Source organism: Falco cherrug, chromosome 3, assembly GCF_023634085.1.
Source record: "Falco cherrug isolate bFalChe1 chromosome 3, bFalChe1.pri, whole genome shotgun sequence".
Classification (NCBI taxonomy): domain Eukaryota; kingdom Metazoa; phylum Chordata; class Aves; order Falconiformes; family Falconidae; genus Falco; species Falco cherrug.
The window spans coordinates 53,974,041-53,989,105 of record NC_073699.1 but is presented as its reverse complement, the minus strand read 5'-3'; positions in this window follow the sequence as shown (position 1 = coordinate 53,989,105).

The window sequence follows — 15,065 nt, the reverse complement described above, 5'->3', positions numbered from 1 at the left end:
GTGAGGGTGGATGTAGGTGTTGGGATCAAATCTGTGTGTGAAGAGTCATTTGTGCTACACTTCTAACTAAATGAGGTAAAAGTTCCTTACTTTTTAATACTGGGGCCGTGCTTATATTTTAATTTTTTTAAATGCAAAAAAAGCATACAGAAGTGACATAAAAAGAAAATAATTGCATCACAATCATATTTTCTGAATTATTTATTTCATTCTGTTGGTTTCCTTCCCACACCCACCTTTTCTGAAGGAAAAATCTTCCAAACATCTGAAGTAGGTAACAGGGATAAAGGAGCAACACTTTAGGTCTTCAGGCTGGATATAAACAGTAAATAATTAATCCTTGTACGACTGTCTTTTCTTTCTTAAGTTAGAAGAGTACAATTATTCAGTGTGTTTGTATTTGTCAGATCATCTGGTGAATACAGCACTGCTTATCCAGACATATATGGATAAAGTGAGATTAATTTCTCAGTTGAGCACAAAGCCTATACATAAGAAGATAAAATTATCATCATCATCATTATTATTATTATTATTACTGTGATACTTCTCTCAAAAAGTTATTCCGTCCTAAAAGACTGTTCTCCTCCACTTCCCTCAGATCAAAACATATATTTTTTTTTTAATCTTTTAATATTTATGAAATGTATGTTACACAAAGATACTGTACTGATGGGGCGTGGAGGGGTGGGGGGGTGTGTCTGTGGGTTTTTTTAAAAACAGGCCTGCATCTTTCACACACAATCTTATATTGCACAATGACCATTATTTAAGTTTCAGGATTGATGTACCTTGCCAGGAGTAAGTTGTAGTAGAAGTTATCGAAGTTTACTATATATGATTCTTACAGACAGACAAAGACAATAGATGGATGTGTGCCCTTTGCCAGCCTTCTTCCCCATACCCCTACTTCAGAGTTAAAGAAATGATGGAAATAAGGATGTTGGTTTTTATCTACCTGGATACTGTAAGTAAACCCTTTCAGACTCTGCAATCACAAAGATAAGCCAAAGAGAGGAACAGTTAATATTTTCTTACTATTTCACTAAGAATGCCAATGTATTTTTCTTAATTCTGCAAATATATAAATCACACCAAAATTAATTTTGTACAAATCCTTTGCAGTGTGACAAAATATGAAATGTAAGACACAATTCTAAGTCAATGTCTGGCTTTACTCACAAATACAATTTAATTTGTTTCTCCTTCTCCATTTTTCTTCATCATGTTTCCTACATATTTTTGGTAAATTGCCAGTGTTCATGCAGTATTTTGCTTTTGCTTTTGAATATATTTTATTTTTAGATTACGTAAATTAACCTACTAGTTTGTCCAGAGTAATGAGACAAAGGCACATTACAAATAAATCAAAATGCAGAGAGAATCCTTGCCAAGTGACACCCTTGCTTTGAAAAATAATCAAGGTGGTCCAAGACTAAAGCAGGGACCAGTCTGGGATCCCATTTTTTCAGTCTCTGTTTCAAATGTACGGTTTGAAATCCAGCCAATGAAGATGAGGTGAGTCTATTGTACTGCAGATCTCAGCTCTTCCCTCAGAAAGAATCTAAGACAACAAAGAAGACAAAATAGACCTGTGCCTCCCTCTTTCCTTGTGAACTTTTACTGGAAATCAGATTCACAATTGAACTTCCATTCACCATCCCAACACCATCTATTGTCTCCTGAGAGACTTACAGAAGAAGAGCAACTGTATGATGAGAAATATACTCATCTTACTACCCATAGCTGGCTAGACTTGGGTCTAGTCAAGTAAACCAGACTCTCAATACAAGACTCTCTCTGAACTGTGAAATGATAACTGCTCTTGGGTTGATGGTCATCACTTTTATGGAAACAGCTATTGCAAAATGCAGACCTACAGACACTCCGTCATACTAATTTTAGAGAAACTGGCTGGGTTTCACCTTGCAGTGGATCCCTGTAGCTTTTTTAGAATTTGCTATGAAGCAGGCTATCGGCTGGGCTTCCCCTTGCAGAAAAATAAATGATACAGGAAGAGCTGGTTATATATACATAGAGCGAGAAGCTGAGTGCTTAATTTAGGGAAGACATTTATGTTGAGAAATGAGCAATACAGGCTTGTTGGAAATGAAGAATAAGTACAGGCACTCTCAAAAGATTTTCATAATTCACATAAGCTTATAATAAGCATTAGTACTTTTAGATGCTTAATTGAACCACAAGCAACCTCTGAACCTTTGGAGGTGCACCGAGCACAAACTGTAGTCAGGCTTCTTTGATATTTAAGTCATTTAATTAATTATTATAAACCTGCTGGAGCTTGATGGATTTATAAGAAAAATCTGTGCTTTTAATGTAGTACTTACACCCCTGTGGGAATGTTCTAGTGAATAAGTCTTTTTCTTGGCAAGATTTACTTTCCTGAGCAACTGGAATGATTTGCGGACTTATGAAATGATTTTCACTCCTACTGCCACCCATTTTGCCTGTTTAGAGACAGCTTAGCTTTTATAATAACTGGAAATTCTTCTGGCTGATACAAACATATTAAGGTAGTACTTCATAAAGGGCAGACTTACGAGCTGCTTAGCATGAAGCTATGTAATTAAAAGTTATCTTGAATACTTGTGCTTTTGATACATTATAGTTCAGGTATTGGAATAAATATTATACTTCATCATGAGAATAATTAGGGATTTGGGAACATACATATTTGTGTGTGCATGTGTCTGAGCATTTAGCAGATTATACAGACATATTGCACAGCATTTGCTGATTATGATGGTTCACATACATAATTCTTTATTTTAATTTAATATACTGACTTATTTACAGAGCAAATGTAAGAAATATAGAAAAACTATCTGATGATAATGAGCAAGCAAACGTTCTCTTTGATGGCATCTCTTCTTCCTTTATCAGCCTATAGGGGTTTTAAAATTGTTCGAGGGCTCCCCAGTAGTATACCTGTATAGAGGAGAAATCCATATTGGCAGGACACTGATTAAGGCATTCTGCAGTCTAGAGGTTATGAATAGGAGGAACTGCTGAGATAAATTAGAAGAGCTGATGGTGATGTTCTGATTTATGCAGGGACTGCAGTAGACTTTAGAGTCTCTAGTGTCACAGAGTATAAGAATAAGGCTGTTCAGAATCTATTCTTCTATGTTAGTCTTTTTTTTTTCCTTTGTTTTATTTTTTACCCTACAGAGCATTCTAAGTCTTGTGGGTATAAATACCCAAAATGTCAGTGAACAAATTTATGGGTCATTTTGTTATCTAGAATAACGTATCTTATCATCTTCAAGGCCTTAGTTAGCTCCAGAAGTAAGTAATTATGGGCCTGTGCATATGCATTAGGTGCATCTATATTGTGTACAGCAAAAGTCTTAATTTCTCCATAAAGTGAGAGCTGATTTTTTTCTCAACTAGGATACTGGATTATATCGTACTTTTAAATTCATATTTAATTTCAACAGCATCTTAAATCTATTGAGTGTGTGTTTATCTTTTATTAACTTTAAGCTAAACTCTTCACATAGTTATAATTTATTGCAAAATTTACAAGGTTTCAGCAAAATCCTGTTCAAGTAAGTGAACACCTCCAAGAAATAAGCCTCCAAATACAAACTTTCAATTAAAAAAAAAAAAAAAAATTTGAAAGAAACAGATGATTCAATCTATTTGCTCATTAGATTATGCCAGGGAGATAGTACACTTGTGAACCATGGCACCATAATCCTTCACACTGCTCAGAAAGCTGTAGGATTTACCATTTTAAGTGATGTGCATTTTGGCAAGTCAGTGTGGCATTAGATCTTACTCTGTGGCATTAGATCTTTTGGAGTAACAGATGGAGACAGCGATTTTTTAGCTTTTTATCATTTCATCTAACATTGCCTGACATAATTTTTTAAATTTGAAGACTGCTTGGAAAAAAAGGTACTCAAGTGCCAGATTTTGGGAACAATAAAAAAGCAATTTGTCTTTAGTAATTTTGTGCTGTTGTAGAAACACAACCCTTCTGCTTGCTAACAGCAGTGGAATGAAGTCTCCTGTTCACATTTCTCCATCCTTTTGAGAAATCTGGGACAATTTTTGAAATCACTGCAGCATGCACGGAGGAACATCTGTCAGCTGAAACGTCAGCACAATCAGTTTAACTACCTGCATTGAAATTAAAGGGCCAGCAAAATAACACTCCTGCTTGAAAGTATTAAATACATGTTAATATATTTCCAGGCAATGGTATTTAGTGTTATAAAGACTAATTCCCAAAAATATTTTGGAAAATAATCAGAAAAAGGAAGAAATCATATGTAAAGTACTGGAAAAGACATCTTTAAGGTGGGTGCATTTCCATTTCTCATTACTTCTGTATTTTGTACTTATTTTCATTTGCAAAAAATAAAAGTTAGGGCCAAATAATAATGGCATGCTTTTGCACATATGTTTTTGTGGTTTTTTTTTTTTTTCAAAGGTAATTTCCACACCAGAAATGTAGTAGCAGTATCCAGGGCCTTCTTGAGGGTTGGGTGCAGTGAGGGGATGCCACCTGGGCTGCAGGAAAGGTCCATCCCACTGCCCCAGCCAGGAAGCAGATCAGGCAGGAGGCACCAGGGGCAGTCCCAGCCCCAGGCACTGGGCAGATCCCATGGGATGGAGATGGACCTTTTGTAAAAAGCAACAACAGAGGACAGAAAGATTTAATCTGATTTAATGTCCCAGACCACACAAAGAGGTGGAGTGGATCCTTAAGGTGAATGCAGGTCACCCAGGGCCCTAAATCTTAATCAGAGTTTAACCCTCACAAGACAGCTTCTAATACATATCCACAAAGATACCACAGGTCAGAAACTTTCTTAGCTATCATTCTGTGAAGGAAAGCTTGCCATCTACAAATAGATTTCCTCCACTGTATTTTTGAAAGATAAAGTGCACTCAAGTCCACAGAGATTATTAACCTATTAGAAAAACATAACTTTGTAAAAGTACGAAGCCATTCCAGTGTCTACGCATTAAGACTCTTTAAGCTTTGACAGTTCAATGTGAACTGTATTTGTTATAAAAATTACAGTACTTTGAGATTGTCTAAAAAGATACACTAGCTGACAATTTGAGGTGGGAATTCAGCGATATTCTAGCAATCCTAGAAACTACTGTGATCCTAATAGACTGAGCTGTTACAAGATTTATTTCGACTCAAGGGAAAGAAACTGACTAATAGGAGGGTGTCAGAGAACCATAAATGTTTATTCAGATACACTAAAAGGGCTTTGGAAATTTAAATTTATAAAGTTTAATCATAAAATCTTTGAAGTTTAAAAAAACCCTGTCCACTGACAAGAGTGGGAGGAAGTTACAGGGTTGATAATATTCAATATGCTCACGGTACCCCAAGTACATGAAATCTGTGTACACTACAACTAATAATTTAATTAAAATTATTGTATTGGAAAAATATCCCCATTGATTCAACCATTTATTAATCCAAATGTTGATTAACCCAGTTTATGACAGTTCATGAAAACTAAATGGTGCAATTGCAATTGTGACTGAGGTGTGTACACATGGATATTGGAAATCAGGGCTGAAATCTCTCTATCAAATGTCAAAATATACAAGTACCATATTACGGTGCTGTAAAAGCTGCATTGATTCTGGACAACAATGATGGTTCCCATATGATGGGTTCTTATTTATTCTTTTATTCTTCCTGTGAAAAGCAAACCAAGCAAAACCAGAGTGCAGATTGTTAGCTGAAGTGAGAAGGGTGCATATGCAGGTAGTCCTCAGATTTAAGATTAAAAACTGAATGTGGGGTAGCTGGTGCCTACTAGTGACAGCACTTATGACAAAATTATGAGAAGTGGCTATGGATTTTGGATGTCTTAGTTTTCTTTTTATATTATATGTTGTTAAGAGAGTTAATTGCTCCCCTTTTGTTCCCATGCTCCTCGTTCCTCTTTGCTTTTTGTCCCCTTCTATTTGCAAACCTCCTGGATGTGTTTCATGATAGAAGAGAGCGCATGTCTCAAATTGTAAAGCATGTTGATTTGGGATTGGATAGTATTATTGGTTGGCAAGGTGTATTGTCCCTGTGGAATCAATCAGAATTTTTAACCAGTGATTATTAAGCATCTCTGAAAAAAAACCACCTGTATATAGATTACTAAGTGTGGAAATAGATAGGTAAAATCAAAGTGATGGTGAAGTAGTTTTGTTTGAGTTTGACTACTTCAATATTTAAATACACATATTTGACTAAAGCCTGGCCTGAGATTTCTTCCTCTGGCGCCTGTACACAGCAGTGCCAGGGCACAGAAACTGCTCCCCCGGCAGTCTGTGGCCATCTCTGTTGTGTGGGGTCTGTCCGAGCTACTGTATCACTTCAGCCTATTAAAACGTAACTTAGAGATAGTTTAACCCTAGTCTAGAAGTAGCTACATGAAAGAAAACACCAGTAAAAGTGGCATCCTCAGCCTAGCAGTTGAAGGCAAAACAAGACCCAAGAACTGGAAGCTGAATAATATAATCAAATGTAGCTTAGTTTCACACTTTTAAATGAAAGCAATTTGCCAGTAGTTATGATAGTGTTTGTCTCTGGCAATTTTTAAATGGTGAGTGAATGCTTTGTCTGTGCTGCATAGTTTAAGCAAGAATTACTTTAAGTAATCCCTGTGCTTTGCGTTAGACAGACAACCAGATAGCCCAAGTGGGTCCTTTCCAGTATATCACTCATTAGCCTATGTCCCTTCCTGAAAGGAGGAGTGATATTGAATAGGCAAGAATTTCTAGTGGAGGAAATGGTGTAGAGGGGCAAAAAAAAATTGAGATTACTTCATCAATCACAGGCTAATGGAAAATGTTCCGAAATGTTGCTCTAACCAAGATGGACTATGTGCTTGTCTATAGACAAGAGCCTGCTCCTCCCACAGGGAAGTTGACCAAAGTGAGATTTGCTTTGAAAAATGGGCTTTATGAGCACAACTGAGTTAATAAACTTAATCTATAAGCAGTATATACAAGTTGCACATCTGGCACTGCTACATAACTTTCAGATAAAATTTGGTTCTTAACCAGAACCTTAAAAGTTACATTATACATCTCTGAGAAGATTTATATCCCAAATTATGAGAAAGACAAAGAGAAAAAAGAGTGGGTTTTGACTGGTCATGTTTCCAGCCTGCCCTTGCCCCTAAAAGAATTCACAAGTTTGAATTAGTTCTGTGACCTAGTTAGCATTTCAGAAATAATCTGTGATATTCAAAAAAACTTCAGTCACCATAGCTTTATATCAGATATCAAAATCTCAGTTCAGCTGTATAGAAAAAGAAAAGTCCATTTCTGAGATATTTTTTTTTTCACCACAACTTGGAATAAAACACAAACATTTCAAATAGGAAAAGGCATGTATCTCCAGCACCCAAAAACCTGGTAGATCTTTTCAAGAAAGTCACATCCTTGAAGTGCAAGTACCTGAGTAGTCCCTTGAGCTGTAAAGTATAAATTCAGAAGAGATTTTGAAACCGTGTAGGATTTACTATAAAGTCCTGTGAAACTGCACACGTTTCTGATTTGCTGAATTGACAAATGCCTAAAGGAAAAATGGTGCTTGCTGCTTTAAATGGCAAAAGACAACTAAAAAGTTTATCGAAGTCAATAGAAAGACCTGGAAAGACTGCCTATAAATGTTTGCAACATTTATGTGGCTTTCATATTTGTAAATTCCTGCTGTGGGTCTTTGTCTTAACCATATCCAGGTGGCAAAATATTAACATAGAAATAAATTAGGTAAAGACATTCTTGCATAATTTCCATTCAAATTATGCGGAACTCTGATGGCCCCTGGAATATGTCTGGTGAGGAAAAAAACAACCTAATTTATAACTTTAAGTCTGCAAGTCCAACAAATTGCAGAGTGATTCATTACAAAGCTAGATGTGGTCTTCAACTTAAAAGCTCCTATAATTTATTAAAGGAATCATTAACTTGATTTTTTCCACATATGTCAAGAGAATAGAACAAAGTTTCTAATCTATACTAATGTTTTAGATACAACAGCTACAGCACACAGTGGCTTTGTTCACCCTGGAATTCCTGTAGAATGGCCCTGGGCAGAGAAAATATTTCACCTATTCCTTACCTTTTTTATTTTTCCCTTCTTTTTTGGATTTCTTTCTTGGATTTGAGGGGTGGAGAAGAAGCTTATTGTTAGGTGGCTGTCTCTTTTCTCTCTTCCCCTGCTCCCATGGAGATTAGTAATTTTATCCAGCACTGAATCATGGAAGAGTAGCTGAACTTTAAGTGCACAGAAATACATAAATAAATAAAAAAAATATGCACACAGAGGTAGTAAAAGCTAGCTTCACTATTTTGTGAAGCTTCATGCTACACCAGGAGCGTAAGTAAATATAATTTTGGTATCCTTATCTCCATATTACACACAAGTTGAGGGTTTGTCAATATTCTTCTAGGCTCTTTTGAACATTTATCTGTCAGCATTGGCAGCTGTGACAGGATGACTGCTCGCTGAATACCAAATGTAGCAACACAAAGTTGTCATTCTTCATCAGGTTATTAACTTTGAAATGATTATTATTTAAGATAAGTTTTCTACATATATTTAAGTCAGATTTTCCACCATCTCTGAGTTCTAGAAGGATGTAAAATACTTTGATCCAAATTGTATCTGTAAGCAGTACATGTAATATTAAAACTCAGTGTAAGTGGATCTTTGTATTGAAAAGGCATTTGATTTTTCCCTATCAAGGTCTTATATTTACTGCTGTTTATGCTAATGCTTATTGTTAATAAACTAAATATTTTGAATGGAAACTCCTGCAGAATGTAATTATATTCTAGGATTAACATGTAGGTTTTTACATATTTACAAAAAAGCAGATTCGACTTTTATTAAACAGAAAACCTCCACCAGACTGAATGCATTGAATGTCAAGGTTAGAGGTGAATAATTTGTCCAGCACTTGGAAATGCTTACTTCACAATAACTTAGGAACTGAATGAGAGTGCAGTAGGAAGAAAAATGCTTACACTACAGAATTGCAGATGTGCATTTAGAATAAAACTGTTTCCATACCATTATACATTTGTGGATATGAAGCGGTCTTTGTTTCTGTGAATTCTCCACGCCTGAGAGGGTGAATGAAAATAACTCAAGAGCTACAGATAAACCATGTTTGCTTTAAAGAAAACCCTGATCTCATTAAAAGGTTTGCTAATCAACCCACAGCAAATAAAATGTAACGATGGTATATATGCAGTGCAGAAAGTATCAGGCTATTAAAAAAAAGGATGGATTTTGCTTATTATTTTCTGTAATATTTATCTAATTTAGCAAATGATAACCATAATATTTCACTTTTCTTTTAGTTAATGCTTTTACTGCATTATTTAGTCTAATTACTGTTTTGTTTGGTTGTAATTGGTATTGTTGCTTTTTATTCGTTAGGTAAAGGCTACCCTTATACTCATTTTCCATGAATATTCATGATGCTGAAACTCTGTCAAATGAATACAAGAAGAAAGAAAACACAAAGGAATCCATATACCTTCCAAGCAAATTCACTAATAATGTGAATAAATACCCCTTGGAATAACTTTATAGCATTTACTCAACTCTAGTCTTAATTACTCCTTGGAAATTGTAAACTTAAATCTGTTGTCTCAATTAATTAGGCTTTTCCTTTTTAATCCAGCTTGTATTTTATTGGTTATTTCCACACCTCTATTGTTAAGATGGCATAAGTTTAATTATCTCTTGATTTGCATGTAAAACCAGTATCATTAATGATATTATAAAATAGAAACAGCTTCACTCTTTAAAGTAGCAAAGGTTTTGTAGCCCAATCTTTAAAAAAGTTATCCTGCATCTGCTTTGTTCTATCCTGTTTAGAATCTTTGTGTTTCATAACTGATGTGCCATTTTATATACTAGCAATTAAAAGGAAAATTAAGGCTCATTGAAAACATTGATTTTGTATTAAAAGCAACTAATTCCTCCAACCATGAGCTGAGTGTTCATATTGCTTGTTTTTTATAGTTATTCAGGAATTGCTTGAGTCATTTATGTAAATATCTGTGTTACTCCAAGAGTTCAGAGGATCTTAGAATGGGTAATTAATTGTGCTAAACGTCTTATTCTAAATGGGTTATTCATTAATTTCCCACTTAAACCTACTCTTTTTGTCATCATAGGGCATAGGAGCCATAGTCATAGTCTAACACTTTTCTTTCATAGGCAGACTGTAAAAACTGCGCACAGACCTTACCCAAAGACAGCACAGTCCAAATGTAAGCCAAAGGGGCACATACAGACCAGGGGGGGACAAAGGGAACATGAAGCTTATTAGGAGACTTCACTGACATATCAGCAGGAGAATTATTCTCAAGCTTTTTATTAGGTTTTGCATTTGAAGGGAAAGAATTTTGAAAGTTGAAAAGTTGATAGCCCTTCCACTTCTCAAAATAGTTTCCCAGGTGTGAGAAATAGTGTCAAGTACTTGAAATTTAAGAGACTAGCAATAGAGGCAGGCATAAGCAGAAGTGGGAGCCACTAATGAGTGAAAGGTGATAATATGTAGGGAAGGACATAGCTGTGAAGGGCTTTGAAAATGAGGAAAGAAGCTTAAGTTTGATTCACTGGAAAGAGGCAAGCAGCAAAAAGCGAGCAGGTGGTATAAAAACTTAGGAAATGGCCTTCATAATGGCATTAAGAGTGGAACAAAGTTGCATTTATCATCAGACAACTGAGGTGACAAAAGCCTAAATGCATTAGCTGCATCTGAGTTTCCAAGTCCTTAAGGACACCTGGCTTTTCAGGAGACAAGGCATATCTGAACTGTATCTTCTGCAAGACAATGAAGGAAGAAAATCTGAGACAGGGGAAATATCTCTTTGGGGTGGGTGTGTAAAGATTTGTTGGGGTTTTGGTTGTTCTTTGTTCTTTTATTTTAGCTGATGCAGAGTAATTTATTTTGGGTCAATTCTGAAAAAAAAAAGAGGTTCAATTTAAAGTTTCCTTTACGTAACATTGTTTTCATAGCAAACTATATTTTAATGTAAATGGTCATTAAATAAAGTAAAGTTTGATTAAACAGAAAGCAATTTTTCACTGGGAAATTATTTCACTGAAAATATTTTAACTAACCTAAAGCGAACATTTTTTAAGCAATCCAATATCTGGCAGGGATTAACCAAAAAATGCTTTCAAGTGATGAGACATTTTGGATGCAAACAAGAATGGGTCATTAATAATTTGATAATCAAAAAGAGGTTGCATTTATATACTGTTAGTAATAACTAAGCCATCAATATTTAGGAAAATATTCCTGGACCTGATATTTTTTTGATTCTGAGTACTGCACAAACTGTCAAAAAAATGTATTTTGCAAAATGTTCAAAAGGCAATCTGTATCTGTGATGTCATTACCATTTTGTTTCTTCATTGCCACTATTTTTCTTTTTCTTTCCCAATGTAGGATAAAAAAAGCATTATAAGAAGCATGTAATGCTTACTCTAACTTAGCCTGCAGAGAATAAATGCATGGAAAGCGTGCTGTAAGTAAATATCTCTGTATTATTTCTGCCTTTGTGCACTGTCATGAACCATAGTTAGAGTATCTGTAAAGTTTATTTTAAGTTACCTCAGGTTGCTGTAGGAAATTTAACTAAGATTAGGTAATATTAATAAACATGGAATAATAACTTCTCTAGACAACATTGAGAGAGCCGGAAAGAACATGACAAAACTGGTAATCACCTTCCCCTCTGTTGAAGCTTGTCAAAACATGTCGAGACAAAGAACTACTGGAAAAGGTCCAGTGGAGGGCTACGAAGACAATTAGGGGACTGGACCACGTCCCTGATGAGGAAAGGCTGAGAGAGCTGGGGCTGTTTACCCTGGAGAATGTCTGCAAATATCTTAAGGGTGAGCGTCAAGAGGATGGGCCAGGTTCTTTTCAGTGGTGTCCAGTGACAGGACAAAGGTCATCGGGCACAAACTGAAGCACAGGAAGTTCCATCTGAATATGAGGAAAAACTTCTCTCCTTGACGGTGACAGGGCACTGGCACAGGCTGCCCAGAGAAGTTGTGGAGTCTCCTTCTCTGGACACATTCAAAACCCACCTGGACACAATTCTGTGCAACCTGCTCTAGGAGAACCTGCTTTAGCAGAGGTTGGACTAGATGATCTCCAGAGGTCCCTTCCAACCCTGACCATTCTGTGTGATTCTGAAATTCTATGAACTCTATTCACCACAGCTCTTTGGGCCCAGCCATCCAGTCAGTTTTTTTACCCAGAGAAGAATATGTCCGTGCCAGCCATAAGAAGCCAGGCAAATGCTGTGGGAAACTTTTTAACTGAAGTCCAGATAAAGAACATCCACAGCCTTTCCTGGTGATATCAAACAACATTTGCTGATGTATCATTACAACTTCTGTACAGCTTAACTGCCTTCCAAATCCACTAGAAATTCAAAACTTTGTTTTTTTCAGAGTATCGACAGTGTTACGCATGCACTTCCTTCCTTCTTAGTCTCCTTTGTCTAGCCTACTTTTGTCTTTTTTGAGAAATATTTTCAAGGCTTGTTTCTTTGTTCTTTATCTTTTTATGTCTGTGGGTATGGTTGGACTGTTCTGCTATAGCAAGTGACAAACTTCATGAAACAATTTGTCCACCTTTTCTTTCCCTGGCACTGTTTTGTGGTGGGGATCACTTGAGACATATGTGTTGTTTCAGTTGTCAGGTATTTTTTAAAGAGTAGTCTACTCCTTCCAGTGGTGAATCATCACCTTGCAACCTACCATAATAAGCTCAAAAGTGAGTTGCCAAAACAGGTGACATGCCAGAACCGGATTGAGAACCTGCATGTACCAAATATAAAATAAACCATGCCAGCACAGTACTATTGATTAGTGAATGTAAATGATCCTACTCCACCCTTTTCATGCCCATCTGGTCTTCAAAAACGCGCTTTAAGAGACTCAGATCTGAAACAGTTGGTACAAGTGTAGGTGAGTGTCTTAAAGCCTTTATTTACCTGTGATATCCTGGACAGCTAATGACAATCTAGCATGTCGATGCCTCCAGAGATCAATACTTTCCCTTTTCAAAGTCCAGTTATCTGTAGCATGATGAAATATGTTGCCTAGCCTACAGAAATTATAACTTCGGTATAAAAATTAAAACCCATGAAACAAAGATGTTCTGCTTTTTTTTTTTTTCATTATGGTTTCACTTATGTTTATCATTGATTGCTTTTCATAGAGATTGCATTAACATATGTGAAAATATTAACTTGAATATGTTCGTGAAGTGCTTTCACTGGGGCCTCTTCATCCCAATCACATGAGACACTAGTGCATGGGATCTCTCATATTATTGGTCCTCAGTGAAGTAGGTGAAGCCTTAGGCAACACAGTACCTCAGAATTACCTAATGTGACTACATGCCAAAGCAATGCATGCTCTGCTACATCTTTTGACTAAATTGTCTCATGAATATGCAAAATGTGGTTAAATTGTGGAGAATGTAAAATTATTTACAATTCAAATACCATCACCCAAATGCATATTAAAATTAATGACTTTTGGATAAATGCTAATGAATAGGAAATAATTCTGCCTTAAAAAAATAAGAATATTCATACATCAATAATTGATGTATTTTGCTTTTGAAAGTAAGTAGCTTCATTTCCAGTTAGAATAGAAATAACGCACACTAGTCATTTGTACTAAATGGTCTTTTATCAGAACTTATATTTGTGCCTACAAACAACTTCATGCTGCTTTTCTGTTTCTTAGCAGGACCTTAGAATTATTTTATGCACAGTTTAGTTTGCATACACAGATCAACACCTTGGCACAAACATGATGCATGACTAGACTGAGCATGCTAACTGTCAAAAACTTACAATACAGGTATAGACTGAGAAGGGAAAAAGTAAACTTGCTTCAACGTGTCTGCTTGTATGCACTACTTGCAGGGATGGATGATGTTCTGTCCACTTAGACATATACAGGTCTCTGGAGTGGGATGGGATCCGTCTGAGGGTACTAAGGGAGCTGGTAGAGGAGCTCACTAAGCCACTTTCCATCATTTATCAACACTCCTGGCAAACTGGAGAGGTCCCAGTTGACTGGAGGTTAGCCAATGTGACACCCATCTCCAAGAAGTGAAGTAAGGAAGATCCAGGGAAATACAGACTTGTCAGCCTGACCTCTGTGCTGGGGAAGGTTATGGAGCAGGTCATCCTGAGTGCCATCACACAGCACATACAGGACACCCAGGCAGCATCAGCAGCATGGGGTTATGACAGGCAGGTCCTGCTTTGCTAACCAAATCCCCTTCTGCAACAAGATGACCTGCCTAGTGGATGAGGGAAAGGCTGTGCATGTTGTCTACCTGGACCTTAGTAAAGCCTTTGACAAGGTCTCCCACAGCATTTTCCTGGAGAAACTGGCTGCTCATGGCTTGGATGGGTGTACTGTACACTGGGTTAAAAGCTGGCTGGAAAGCCAAGCCCAAAGAGTGGTGATGAATGGAGTTACATCCAGGGCAATGAAGCTGGTGAAGGGTCTGGAGCACAAGTCTTATGAGGAGCGGCTGAGGGAACTGGGGTTGTTTAGTCTGGACAAGAGGAGACTCAGGGGCGATCTTATTGCTCTCTAGAACTTCTGACAGAAGGTTGTAGGTAGGTGGGGGTCGGTCTCTTCTCCCAGGTAACAAGCGACGAGACAAGACAAAATGGCCTCAAGTTGCACCAGCGGAGATTCAGATCAGATATTAGGAAAACTTTCTTTATGGAAAGGCTGGTCAAGGATTGGAACAGGCTGCCCATCCCTGGAGGTGTTAAAAAACATGTAGATGTGGTGCTTAAGGACATGGTTTAGTGATGGACTTGGCAGTCCTGGGTTAACAGGTGGACTTGATGATCTTAAAGATCTTTTCCAACCTAAATGATTCTATAATTCTATGATTCTAAATGATGGGGAAAAAAACCATGAAGTTAGGACTTTTCTGAAATTATTAACTTAAAATGCATACTTACACTCAACACTG